The sequence below is a fragment of the Macaca nemestrina genome, chromosome 14 (genome assembly GCF_043159975.1).
Source record: "Macaca nemestrina isolate mMacNem1 chromosome 14, mMacNem.hap1, whole genome shotgun sequence".
NCBI lineage: Eukaryota > Metazoa > Chordata > Mammalia > Primates > Cercopithecidae > Macaca > Macaca nemestrina.
Window position 1 is genome coordinate 84,486,069 of NC_092138.1, and position 14,336 is coordinate 84,500,404.

General features: G+C 44.5%; 1 long non-coding RNA gene across 1 annotated transcript; it reads right to left on the minus strand.

Annotated features, from left to right (window-relative positions):
- Window positions 1–177: 177 nt before the first annotated feature.
- On the minus strand, window positions 178–13,557 carry LOC105487069 (uncharacterized). The gene is made up of 3 exons (XR_011613093.1): window positions 13,423–13,557; window positions 1,575–1,717; window positions 178–844 (listed from the first exon to the last, which is right to left on the minus strand). It is a non-coding gene; the product is annotated as an uncharacterized lncRNA (long non-coding RNA).
- Window positions 13,558–14,336: the final 779 nt, after the last annotated feature.

Genomic DNA, 14,336 nt, shown 5'->3' on the forward strand with positions numbered 1-14,336 from the left:
ATTGCTTGAACCCAGGAGTCAGAGGTTGCAGTGAGCCGAGATCACATCACTGCACTCCAACCTGGGCAACAGAGCAAGACTCTATCTCAAAAACAACAACAACAAAAGCAAAAAAAAAAAAAAAAAAAAAAAAAAAAAAGTGTAAGCAGAAACATGCAAAAAAGTCCTGGGCTTGGGTCTGTCACTTCTGTCCACATGACGTATGCCAAGTCACATGGACAAGCCCAAGTCATATGGCAAGTGTGTGGATGCAGGGAGGGTTAAGAATTGGGAGACAAGGGCATTCAATTTACCGCAGTGGAATAAAACAGCAATGAAGTCATTTTCTTGTTTGAAAAAATCAGTATTTGATGGAGAAAGAGCTAGCAGCTGGAAAGATATGACTTAAAGTTTTAATGTATTACTCTGTAAAATGTGGATAATCACAAATAGCTCACAGGGGCTGTTGTGAGGTTTAAATGAGATAATCCATCTAATTTACCCAGCACCAACCATGCCTGACAAGTCACAGGCACTCAACGATCACCCATCCCTAAGGCGGCTGACTTGTGCCAGTTTACCTAGGACTGTCCATCCTGGGAACCCCCTCAGTCCCAGGCAAACCAAGATAGTTGGTCGCCCTGACTATCCTCATCACTAAAATAATACGTGTGAGCTAATCTTTATTTGCCAGGCATACTGCTACGCATGTGGGGAAGATTCTCTCATTTACCCCTTACAACCACTGTAGTCAGCAAGGGGCCACAATTTTGATACTGCTGCCTACAGAACTCAGGGAGCACCAGAGAACATGGAGGTCAAAGATAGACTTTTTCATGGATTCTTCCCTCAACGGGCTGGCAATCTAGGAAGAAAGAAACAGATGAATAGTAACAAGCATCACACAAGGGAGAAAGTGATTCTGGCAAATCCATCTTCCTCAAGGATAGCAAGGCAGAGATTTTAAAAAATTAACATTCACATTCCTTTATAACTTTTTTTTTTTTTTTTTTTTTTTTTTTTTGAGACAGGGTCTCACTCTATCACCCAAGCTGGAGTGCAGTGGCATGATCATGGCTCATTGCAGTCTCAACCTCCTGGGTTCAAGTGATCCACCCACCCCAGCCACCCAAGTAGTCGGGAGCACAGACGTGCACCGCCATGGGCCCAGCCTGTAGCTATTTGTCTTGATAGCCAAGGTTGAGTTTGGCTGTGGAAATTTAGGGAACATTATATCTAACAATGGTTTCCTTGACAAAATGAATTTGACTTAGTTCTCCCACTGGGGGGTCTTGTTCTAAATATATTTGTTTACAAATTGGAAAACCTTTAAGTCACCCAAGGACTGGTGGAGGCTGTTCAGCCCCTTTGCTCCCGGCAACGCTGGGGATGAAGAGGAATCTGTTCCCGGGGTGCTCTGGGTCATGTCAGCACTCCCCCGACTTGCTTAGAAAGGAATATGAAATCAAACTTACCAGTCCCACTCATCACCTCTCTCCTTGAGGCTGGGCCCTTCACTTTTACATTTTCATTGTTTTAAAAAGTCATAGATCAAGCAATATATTACCAGGAACACAACACACACGCAGCATTACCTGGTGAAGCCAATTTTGTACTCAGCGCTGACGTCTTCTGGAAGGGCCAAGCCCACAAAGCACATTGAGGCACCTTGGGTGGACTGTGGTTTCTGAGAAGATCCAAAGGTGAGCTTGGGCGCTTAATGCCTCATGACCTTCACCTGCGGAAACCAGAGAGGGCTCATCTCGCTAGGTTTCCACTCACCTTCCCTTCGTTTCAGTTTGATGGTGAGTGTTCGCTTTCTGGTCTTACTGGCCAAACTCAGGCTCATTCTCAGAGCCTGAGAGTTCATTCCTCATTCACCTAGGTTTCACGGAGGGCTCTTGGGACCAGGAGGCCTCCCCTCAGCTGCACAGATAAACAGGTCAGTCTTGGAGACACGCAGCCCGACACGTGCATAAACAATAGCGAGGCAATGTCAGCCTGGAGAGGTCCAAAGAGGGGGCTGCTAAATGTGTGATGAGGGCAGGAAGGAAGGAAGGGGGCAGGGACTCAAGGGAGGCTTCTCATAGGCGGCGGTACTGGGGCTGAGCCCAGCACATCTGCAGTCCCTCCTCCGTGAAAAGAAAATTAGGTTTTCAATCCCTGGCCTGCTTTTTATAGTCGTGGGCTTTCAGCAAGTCGTCTAAGTTTTCTGGGCTCAGTTTGTACATCTGCAGAATGGAGAATGATGATTGTACCTAACTCATGAAGGCATCGTGAGAATTAAATAAGACAATGTGTATCATGCACTCAGATCATGCATTTATTTAACAGGCACTTAGCAAACACTGATTTGATGCCAGGCAGTGTTCTGGGCAACACAGAACACAGAGGCAGACCCAGGCCCAACGATGACTACACAGGACCCGGAGCATGGGTATGGAACAATTAAAGGGGAGCTGTCATCATTATCATCGCACCTACCTCAACCTAATGGGTCAAAACAGGGCCCAGAAGCAACACCACCCTGGTGGCCCCAGATCCCCAAACTCCCTCTGCCGTCAACTAGGAGGCACTGAATTAAAGCTTTAACCGACATGTGCATAACAACAGCGAGGCAATGTCAGCCTTGAGAGATCTGTCAGCCTTGAGAGATCTCAGCTTCAAAACAAGAATGAGGGAATTAAGCTTTCTGAAAGCAGGAAGTTAGCCCAGCTTTTAGACAGCAAAACCCAAACAAACGTCAGGCCCCAATTTGGAGAGAAGTCTTGGGACTGGAGGACCCTCTCGTTCACCTCAGTTTCCACCTTCACAGTAAATACGTCGCCACCAATTTTGTAATGATGGTAGTGATGGCCACTGGCAGCTGAATGTTCACAGCATGCCAGGTGCTTGCCTGGTCTGGCTTTAGCCCTCTACAACCTGTGAAGTACCCCCAGGGAGGTGCTTTATATCAAGGCTCTCAAACATTGGCAGGCAACAGACTCACTAGGAGGGTTTGTGAAATACCCTTTAGGTTTCTAATCAGTAGATCTGAGGTGGGGTCTGAGAATTTGCATTTCTAAGAAGTTCCCAGGCAATACTGATGTTGCTGGTTCAGAGACCACTGGCTTAGAACTTTAACCCCATTTTACAGATGAGGAAACTGAGGCTCTGAGAGGTAAAGTGACTAGTGCATTGGCACAGCTAGAAAGGAGTAGGGCCTGTGGTGTGATCGCCTGACCTCGTTTGCTTGGGACGGAGGGATTTCTGGGGACACAGGACTTTCAGTGCTAAAACCAGGACAGTCCCAGATAAACCAGGGCAGTTGGTCACCCTATTTTCAATGCAGGCCTGAATGACTCCATTGCCATGTCTAGAGGCACTTCAGAGTTTACAAAGGGCCTTTACATCCATTAATACTGTTGCTATTGTTACTAATAGTCACTATTTATTAAAAGTGAATTATATATTCTAAGTGCTTTACCTCCAAGGTCACTCTGAATTCTCATAACACCCCTAAGAACTAGCAGTTATTTTTTCCATGTTGCAGTGGTAAACTGGGGAATAAAACAGGGTGATTTGTCCAGGTCACATGGCTACTAAGTGGCAGAGATGAGATTGAATGCTAGGCTCTGCCTTGTCTCTGCTTGGGGCCTCCCGGTAGAAAGGTGAGCCTGAGGGACTGGGTGTGGAATGGAGTGTGTTGGTTCCCAGTCTTGGTTCTAGAACCAGAGTGTTCAAATCCCAGCTCCGATGCTTGCTGGTGGTACAATCACGGGTAAGTCACTTAACCTCCCGGGGTTCAGTGTCCCCTACTCTAAAATGGAGATCATAACAGCAGCCTTGCTATTGTTGGAGTGAACATGTACTATGGGCCAGAGTGTCATTGAAGGGTTAAGTGGGTTAATGCCGGAGGAAGTGCACAGAAAAGGGCTTAGCACTGAAGGCTCAGTAAGTGTCTCCAGTCTGCCAGCCCACCCTGCAGATTGTGGACTCACTAGGCTCCACAATTGATTACAATCTCTCTCTCTGTCTCTGTCTATATGTGCTATATCTTTATCTATCTGTCTGTCTATCTATCTATCTATCTATCTATCTATCTATCTATCTATCTATCCTGTCTGTCTAATCTATCATCAATCTGTTATCGATCTAATTTATCATCTATCCACCTATCTAGTCTGTCTGTCTAATCTATCATCTATCATCTATCTAATCTGTCTAATCTATCATCTATCTATCTATCATCTATCTATCTAATCTGTCTAATCTATCATCTATCTAGTCGTCTGTCTAATCTATCATCAATCTATCATCTATCTATCTAATCTATCATCTATTTGTCATGTATCTAGTCTGTCTAATCTATCTATCATCTATCTATCTATTTAGTCATCTGTCTACTCTATAATCTATTTATCATCTACCTATCTAGTCTGTCTAATCTATCAACTATCTATCTAGTCATCTGTCTATCATCAGTCAATCTATCTAATCTATCATCTATCTATTTATCATCTATATATCTAGTCTGTCTGTTATCTATTGTCTGTTATAGATTATTATCATAATCTATCATCAGTCTATCTAACTTGTCATCTATCCGCCTATCTAGTCTGTCTGTCTAAGATCCATCTATTTATCATCTATCTAGTCTGCCTGCCTAATTTATCTATCATCTATCTATCTATCTATCTATCTATCTATCTATCTAGTCTGTCTAATCTATTATCAACCTATCATCTATCTAATCTATCATCTATCTCGTCTGTCTAATCTATCATCTATCTAGTCTGTCTGTCTCACCTATTATCTATCTATCTATCTATCTATCTATCTATCTATCTATCTATCTATCATCTCTCTCTCTCTCTCTCTCTCTCTCTCTCTCTCTCTATCCCCCCCTGTTGGTTCAGTTTCTCTAGAGAGCCCTGACTGATATACCCATCACCTCTCAGCAGCTCCCAGTCCTTATCTGAAAGATGAGGATGACTGCAGGATAGGCCTCTATCCTGGTTTCTTCCAAAAACCTGTGGATACATGTGAAACTTGGGCCAGAATTAGAAAGCCAAAGTCAGTCTGGGACATCCTTGGGTTTCAGGAGCTCCATGAACTATCTGAAATTTTATGTAACATACTCATTTATTCATTCAACGAATTATTATTGTTTGTCTCCTTGGGACCAGGCATTGTGCCAGATGCTGGGGATGCAGAGGGGAATGATTCAGCGTGGGATGGTCAAGAAACGAGACAATCAGCAAGTGGCAACCAGCAAATAGACAGTGGCCCATCATGCCAAGCATGGGTGGGAAGAGGACGGGAGCCGACAGGAAGGCCCTCAGCTCTAGACAGACTTCCGAGCTGGGGCCTGACAAAGGAGGGGGCACCAGCCAGCCCAGGAGGGAGTGGGGCGGTGTGGAGGGAGCAGCAGGATGTGCACGGGCAGGAAGGAGTTCAGAGACAAGACAGTCCAGGGTGGTGGGAAGGGAAGTGTGAGGCAGGAAGGAGGCCGGAGAGCTAGGCTGGGCTCGATCACAGGACTTGGGATTTTATCCCCAGGCCAATGGGAGCCATTGAAGGGTTTTGAGCAGAGGTGACATGGTCCATTCGAGAGTTGCTCTTTGACTCCAGTGTGCCTGGATGTCCCTGGTGGGGGACCGGGGTATATGGAGAATGGTTCCTGGGTGCCTGCCTTCCTTTCAGCCAACTCTCCCAGGTATTCTGGGGTGGGGGAGACTGAGGCATCCCCTAGTGGATGAAGGAGGTGCCGCTGGAGAGTGTTCAGGTGGGTTGAGAGTTTTGGGGAAACTGGGGTCCCCAGATTGTCTCCCGCTTCCTACCCCATCCCATTGTTGTTTGACCAGGCTCAGGAATTGAATTGTGGCATCCGATGAGGCATAGTGAATGATTGTAATGAAAGGTTTGTCGATGTTTCCACTGGAAAGGCAATTTTCCCAGGTCATCTGTTCCCCCCTCTACCACCCCCGCCTTTTCTTTCCTGGGTGTAAAGGAGCCTGGGCAGGGCCTACTGATTGTGCATGCGAGACAGGTCTTGAGGTCGTTATGCGAGTGTTAATGTTCCGTTACAATATACAGTAATGAATTGGGACTTTCAGAGTAATAGCGGTCTGTGCTATTGGCAAAAATGAGTGTATTCATCTTAATTTTTAACATCTATTGCCTTGGAGAAGCTTTTATAATTAAATGTTTGGTTGCACCAGCAAATAAGAGGAAGGAAGTTTCCTTCCATGGAAAGGAAAGACCTTCCTATATTCATCCAGCAGTAATTCTGGCCCTGAAAACACAGGCAGTTACTATTGCTTTACCCACAGATGTAGTGAGAGTTAGATTTCAGTCCATTACAAAGAGGAACAGAGGCGTTTTAGGATGATTACAACAATCTGGCAATAGACCAAACTCCTTTTTGAGGTAGTGAGTTCCCCATTGCTGGTGGCATTCAAGTCTAACCTATGAACTGATGAGCTGTAGAGGGGATTCTTGCATTAAAGAAGGGTTTTGTTTTTGTTTTTGTTTTGTTTTGTTTGTTGAGACAGAGTCTTGCTCTGTTCCCCAGGCTAGAGTGTAGTGGCATGATCTCGGCTCACTGCAATCTCTGCCTTCTGCATTCAAGCAATTCTCATCCCTGATATATCCTCCCAAGTAGCTGAGACCACAGGCATGCTCCACCACGTCTGGCTAATTTTTTTGTCTTTTTAGTAGAGATGGGGTTTTGCTGTGTTGACTAGGCTGGTCTTGAACTCCTGGCCTCAAGTGATCCACCTGCCTCTGCCTCCCAAAATATGGGGATTACAGGTGCGAGCCATGACGCCCAGCCTCGAGAAAGATTTCTTATTCTTAGGCTACGTGGTTTTGTGGATGAGACCCACACAGAAACATCCTTCAGCATCAGCTGCAAGGAAGGTTATATGGGTAATTTTTCACCAATTTACAGGACTTTAGTGGCACCTGCCTCTTAGATGACTCATTCATTCTGTTCTTTTCCAGTTGTTAATTCCTGCAGGCCTGGCAATATGATGTTTTCTGAGTCATGGTATATATTTCAGAGTAATAAAGCTAAATCTTCTTTAACTTAATTCTAAACTTCAGGCTTGTTGCTCTTCTGATTGACCTTCTCAAGCTCTGTGAGGTTTGGCAGCAATTTTCCTGTGTTTCAAAGAAGAGTCTCCAGAGAGAGGGCAAAGGGGCATGGACCAGAGAGTTAAGGACTCAGTGGAGGATGTTCCCTCTTCATTTACTACAGAGGGACCTCAGCTCTGGAGTGGCATCTCCGCCTCCTTCTATCTATATGTCAGCAGCCAACTTCGAGCCAATGTTAGATTGTTTTAGAACCACTGCAGGGATTTCTGGAATTCTTCATGCAAACTTCAGGACTATCAGTCACTCCCTGGCTGCATGAATGAACTGCAGAAAAAAAGCTGGTTTCAGTTTTTAGAAAAGCCCCAAGCTAGGCCAGGCATGGTGGCTCACATCTGTAATCCCAGCACTTTGGGAGGCAGAGGCAGGGCGTCACTTGAGCCCAGGAGTTCAAGACCAGCCTGGGCAACATAGGGAGACCCTCCATCTCTATTTTTTTTAAGTGATCCAGATGTAATGGCCTGCACCTATAGTCCCAGCTACTCAGGAGGCTGAGGTGGGAAGATGGCTTGAGCCGGGGAGATCAAGGCTGCAGTGAGCTGTGATTGTGCCACCGAACTCCAGCTTGGGTGACAGAGCAAGATCCTATCTCATTTGAAAAAGAAAAAAGAAAAGCAAAGCCCCACACTGACCTTTGTGCAAGGGGTCCCGGTGCCATCCTAGGCTTAGAGGGCCTTCATCCAACATATGCCCACAGAGGGCTACAGCTGGGAGAGCCCAAGCTGGTGAACAAGGAAGATGCAGGTCCTGACCTTGTGGCGAGTCTATTTGCTTCCCTGTCTTTCTCCCGCTGGACTGTGGCTTCGCTATTCCACTCTTCATGCCCTATGCTGCCCAGCTCAGTGCCTGGAATTCAGAAGCATCAGGGAAATGTTTGTGAAATGAATGAATTAATGAATGACAACCACTCCCCTTTGCCTCCTGAAATCAGTGGAAACAGAGCCTTCAATCCCTTTCTTCTCCTCTCTCTCCCTTGTTTCAGAGCATCTAATTGCACTAAACCATAATGTCTGGTGTGCTTGCCACACTTTCTAGCTGATAAGGCCCTTTCTTCATCATCTCATCTGACCTGTCCATTGCAAGGTTTAGGAAACACAGGGGCAGTAGGTAATAGAGGACCCCAATCCTGGTCCTCCAATCCCCAGACAGAGCCACTGGCAACTATACATTTGCAAGTCCTGCCACTTCTAAGACCCTGTCCTCAGAAAACAGCAGCTGCAGAGGGGCCCACCCCTCACTTCCGTCTCACGCAGACCACCCACGCTTTAGCCCCTGCCTTCCCCTTCTGATGTCCTCGTAACTGCTCCAAGACTTGTTCTGTAAGGGCTTTTCCTCGGTAGGCAATTACCTGAGTTCATATGGTTAATTGAAATATTCCTTTTCCTAGAGTTTTAATTCATCCAGCGTAGTTTCAGGAGCCACAGATAATAAGACCTAATTTATAATTAGGGCTTATCAAGAATCAGCTAATTTCTAGACCCCTGATTCCCAAGGAGGGAGTGTAGAGTGGGGGCCTCTCTTCCCTTTCCAGGGAGTTGCTACCCACAAAGCTCAAAGAGGCACCAGGGAGGAAAGAGAACTAATTGGTAGCTGGCCCTCCATCTTGGACAATTTATTAATTGGATTATGGGAAGTCTCAGGCCCCAGGCAAATCCCAAAGAGGCACTGCTGCCTCCCCTGGTTTACTATGAGAATATTAGACACAAAGACACGAGACCTGGGTTCCACTCAGTTTTCAGGAGCTGGGGATCTTTAAATAAGTCACCGAATACTGCCTCGCCTCAGTTTCCCCAACTATACAACGACCAGGATCATCCTTGCCCTGCTGGGCTCTCAGAGATCTCCTGGGAATTACATAAAGATGACTGGGCAAGTACATTTCAGGAGCTGTCATGATTATTTCAGGGCCTGTGTGCCTAGAATGGGCCCAAAATACAGCCAGAAAAAGGTGTCCCAACCCAGGAAACAAGTCTCAGAGAGACTGAGACTGGCCAAGACCCATAGGCAGTAAGAGTTGGGGGTCCACCTTTGACCCCAGTAGGCCTTTTGCCTGGTTTCCTGATCTTTCCTCACATCTGCAGACTCTTGGGGTCTTAGACTCCAGCCTCCCTGTTGCTTATCTGTTACAAGCTTCACTTATCCCCCGAAGCCTCTCAAACATCCACCCAGCCAGTGTGAGTACCAGGAAGGGGCCATGCAGGGACCATGGAGTGAGTACAACTTTGGAATCACATAGGCCTGATTTCAAACTCATACTTTCAAACTCATACTCATCAGGATTCTTCGGGTTTCATGGGACAGAAACCCAGTTCTAATAACCTTCAGCTAAAGAGAAATATTAGCTAATATATCTGGAAACTCCAGAGTTACTAGCTTTAGGTAGGGCAGGATCCAGGTGCTCAATGATGGTGACAGAGCCCTCCTTCTTGCTTCAGCTCTTATTGTGATTTTCTCTATGTTGACTTCATTCTTTTTTCTTTTTTTTTTGAGATGGAGTCTCTCTCTGTTGCCCAGGCTGGAGTGCAGTGGTGCCATCTTGGCTCACTGCAACCTCCGCCTCCCATGTTCAAGTGATTCTTCTGCATCAGCCTCCCATGTAGCTGGGATTACAGGTGCCCGCCACCACACCCAGCTAATTTTTTTGTATTTTTAGTAGACATGGGGTTTCACCATATTGGCCAGGCTGGTATCGAACTCCTGACCTCAGGTGACCCATCCACCTTGACCTCCCAAAGTGCTGGGATTACAGGCATGAGCCGCTGCACCCAGCCAACTTCATTCTATAGCAGGATTTCACCAGTGGTGGGAAAAGATGGTGGTACCTCATCCCTGGGGCGAGGGAGAGAAGGTGGAGTAAGCTCACCACAGAGACTGAGCACGATTCCCTTGCAGCTGAGAAGAGTGGTTCTGCAAAGAAAGGGAGATTGGGAGGACAAAAAGCCAGGTAATCCCAAGCTAATCACACACCCTGTGTGATCCTCTGTCTTCTTATCTTTACAACAGTATCCACAACCATGTTGCAGGATAAAATACAAAGTCTATTGTATTTCCATACACTAGCAATAAACAATCTGAGAGAAATTAAGAAAAAAACTCCATATTCTTCAAAAAGAATAAAATACTTAGAAATAAATTTAACAAAAAAAGTATAACACTTGCTCACAAAATCTACAAAACATTGTTGAAACAAATTAAAGACCTAAATAAATATAAAGACAACCTGTGTTCATGGAAGATTTCACATTGTTAAGAAGGCAGTACTCATCAGATTGATCTATATATTCAGTGCCATCCCTGCAAAATTCCAAGTGATTTTCATCAGAAATGGACGAGCTGATCCTAAAATTCACATGGAAGTACAAGGGACCAAGAATAGCCAAAACAATCTTGAAAAAGAAAAATGAAATTGGAGAACTCACACTTCCTGATTTCAAAACTTTCTCAAAACTACAGTGATTAAGACAGTGTGGTACTGGCCTAGGATAGACATAGGGTCAATGGCACTGAATAAGAGTACAGAACTAAACCCACATATCTATGGTCAACTGATTTTCAACAAGGATGCTGAGACAATAAATAGGGAAAGAATAGGTTTTTGAATATATGGCACTGCAACAATTGGCCATCCACAGGTGAAAGAAGGAAGTTAGACCCTTACCTCACATATTAATTAAAAATTAACTGAAAAAGGATCATAGATCTTCTAGCGAAAACTATAAAACTCTTAAAAGGGGCCAGGCACAGTGGCTCATGCCTGTAGTTCCAGCACTTTGGGAGGCCAAGGTGGGTGGATCACGAGGTCAGGAGATGGAGACCATCCTGGCCAACATGGTGAAACCTGTCTTTACTAAAAATACGAAAAAATTAACTGGGCATGGTGGTGCATGCCTATAGTCCCAGCTACTCGGGTGGCTGAGGCAGGAGAATCTCTTGAACCCGGAAGGCAGAGGTTGGACTAGGCAATGGGTTTCTTAGATATGGTACCAAAAACATAAGTGACCAAAACATGGGTAAATTGAACTTCATCAAACATTAAAAACATTTAGTTTTTTAAAACTTCTAGTCTTTACTTAAAAGGACACTATCTAGAAAGTAATAAAGAGAACGGAAGAAAATATTTGCAAATCATATATCTGATAAGAGACTTTTATACAGAATATATAAAGAAATATTACAATTCAATCAAAAAACAAATAAATTAAAAATTGGATTTATAATCAAATATCAAAAGATTTAAATGTGCATTTCTCCAAGGAAGATATACAAATGACTGATAAGTGCATGAAAAGATGTTCATCATTAAACACTAGGGAAATGCAAATCAAAACCACAAGGAGATAGCACTTCATGTCCACTAGGATGGCCATAGTCCAGAAGACGGGCGTTAACAGGCATCCGCGAAGATGTGAAGAAATTGGAAGTTTCATTGGTGGCTGGTAGGTACAATGTTGCAGCCGCTTTGGAAAACAGTTTCATAGTTCTTCAAAAGTCTAAGCATAGAGTTACTATATGACCCTGCAATTCCACTCCCAGTTTCAAGAGAATTTAAACCATATGTGTACACAAAAACATCTCCATAAATGTTCATAACAGCACTGTTCATAATAGACAAAAAAAAAAAGGAAAACCTCAAATGTCCATCGACTGATCATTGGATAAAGCAAGACGTATTTGATTCACATGATTGAATATTATTCAGGCATAAAATGCAATAAAGTACGATAACATGCTATAACACAGATATACCTTGAAAACATCATGTTATATGAAAGAAACCAGCCACAAAAGGCCACATATTATACGATTCCATTTATATGCAATGTCTAGATTTGAAATATCTATATAGACAGAAAGTGGATTAGTGGTAGCCAAGGGTTGGGGGGATGGGGAATGGGGAATTGGGAGTGACTGTTAAGGTATGTAAAGTTTCTTCATAGAGTGATGAAAATATTCTGAAATTAGATAATGGTATGATTGCACAACTTGGTGAATATACAGGCCAGGCACTGTGGCTCGTGTCTGCAGTCCCAATTCTTTAGGAGGGCAAGGCAGGAGCATGGCTTGAGGCCAGGAGTTCAAGACCAGCATGGGCAACATAGCAAGACTCCATCTCTACAAAAACAAACAAACAAATAAACAAACAAACAAAAATAGCCGGATGTGGTGGCACATACCTATAGTCCTACCTACTCAGGAGGCTGAGGCAGGAGTTTGAGGTTACAGTGACCTCATTTGACCCCAGGAGTTTGAGGAGTCACTTGACCCCAGGAGTTTGAGGTTACAGTGAGCTATGATTGTGCCACTGCACTCCAGCCTGGGTGACAGTGCAAGACCCTGTCTCTAAAAAACACAGAAACAAAACTTAGTGAATATGAGACAGGAATGGTACTAGATAGTCACAGGAGGGTGTAAAAACCAGACAACAGCTAAAACAGGAATTAGGCAAAGAAAAAAAAAAAAAATACAGGATAACAGAAAACCCAAAATAAGGGAGAGAAAATGGGCATAACTCTTCTGGGCAAACCCAAATATGGGAGAAACGGGGAGGAAAACGGGGGGTTCCTGACTTTCCCTTGTTTTCTAGAATACCTAATAATTATTCTATCCTCTAATTAAAGAAACACCCATAAAATTAGAAACCCCAACGCCATTGCACATGACTTGTTCTCACACGTCCGCCCACACTTCTCTCTTCAGTGTGTACTTTCCCTTTGCAATAAAAGCTTCTTGCCTTTTGATTCATTCTGACTTATCCCTGAATTTTTTCTCGTGACAATGTCAAGAACCTGGACACTAGCAGAGGCTGGGGTCTCACTGGCATTCAGGGACCCTCCTGAGCCCTCCAGTAACAAATATACTAAAACCACTGACTTGTACGCTTTAAAAAGGTGAATTGATAGTGTGTGCATTATATCTTAATAAGGCTCTTATTATGTATGTATGTATGTATTTATTTATTTATTTTATTTTATTTTATTTTATTTTATTTTTTTTGAGAAGGAGTTTTGCTCTTGTTGCCCAGGCTGGAGTGCATCGGTGCAGTCTCGGCTCACTGCAACCTCTGCCTCCCGGGTTCAAGTAATTCTTCTGCCTCCCGAGTAGCTGAGATTACAGGCATGAGCCACCACTCCCGGCTAATTTTGTATTTTTAGTAGAGACAGGGTTTCTCCATGTTGGTCAGGCTGGTCTCGAACTCCCCACCTCAGGTGATCTGCCCACCTTGGTCTCCCAAAGTGCTGGGATTATAGGCATGAGCCACCACGCCTAGCAAGGCTCTTCTTTTTAAAAGTAGTGTCGAACACTTACCACACAGAGTCATTGCAGGGCTGACACGAATTATTGCATCTAAAGCCCCGGCACAGTTTGAGGCACACAGTCAGTACTGAGTAAGTCTTAGTTTTCTTTCCTTTCCAAATAAATACTCCCTAACTCCCCTGCCTCTCCTCCACCACCATCACCAACCCTTTGTGAGCAATTCCACCCTGGTTTCTAAGGTAGAACTTTGAGGCATTCCACAAAGAAGGCTGTGCTACGCTTGGCTACCCACGGAGCAGCCAGGGTCATTCTTAAGATGGCTGGTCTTGTCTTCCCGATATTAATAAGATGTTCATTTCCCTAAGAATGCATCAACCTCTGTAGCCATCCTGGAAACATGGGAGGGGGCCGATGCAGCTCTATTAATCCAAGCAGGCCTCACATCCACTTTGATTCAAAGGTTTCATTCTGGTCAATTTCCATGAAAGGGATGGTTTATTAGTCGGTGATGACAGGTTGAAGTGAACTCAGGTACTGAGTGTTTGGCTAAGGATGACAACGAGGCTATTTTAAGTCATTGAAGTTCAAGGGTATCTGCCTCAGCGCTTTTGTTTAAATTGATTTGTAGTCCTGATTGCTTGACCTTGCTGCATAAAACAGTTCCTAAGGGGAAAAATACAAGAGCACAATTCTAACCAAGGGAACAGATGTGTCCCAGCTTGCCCACCCTGCCCTCACACCAGCCAAAACTACCCAACCCACTGACCTTGAATGTGGGTGCGGATGGTGGCACGGTCATCATGCAGCAGGAACAGGATCAGAGAATGACCCAGCAGAGTGCTCCAGCCATCCGAGTGGGGAAGGCCCAGAAAAGGGGAGGATTGCCCAGGGCTGGAAAATGAATCAGTGACAAAATTAGGATTTTTTAAAATCCAGGTTGGTGCAACTCAGACTTCTCTCAACTC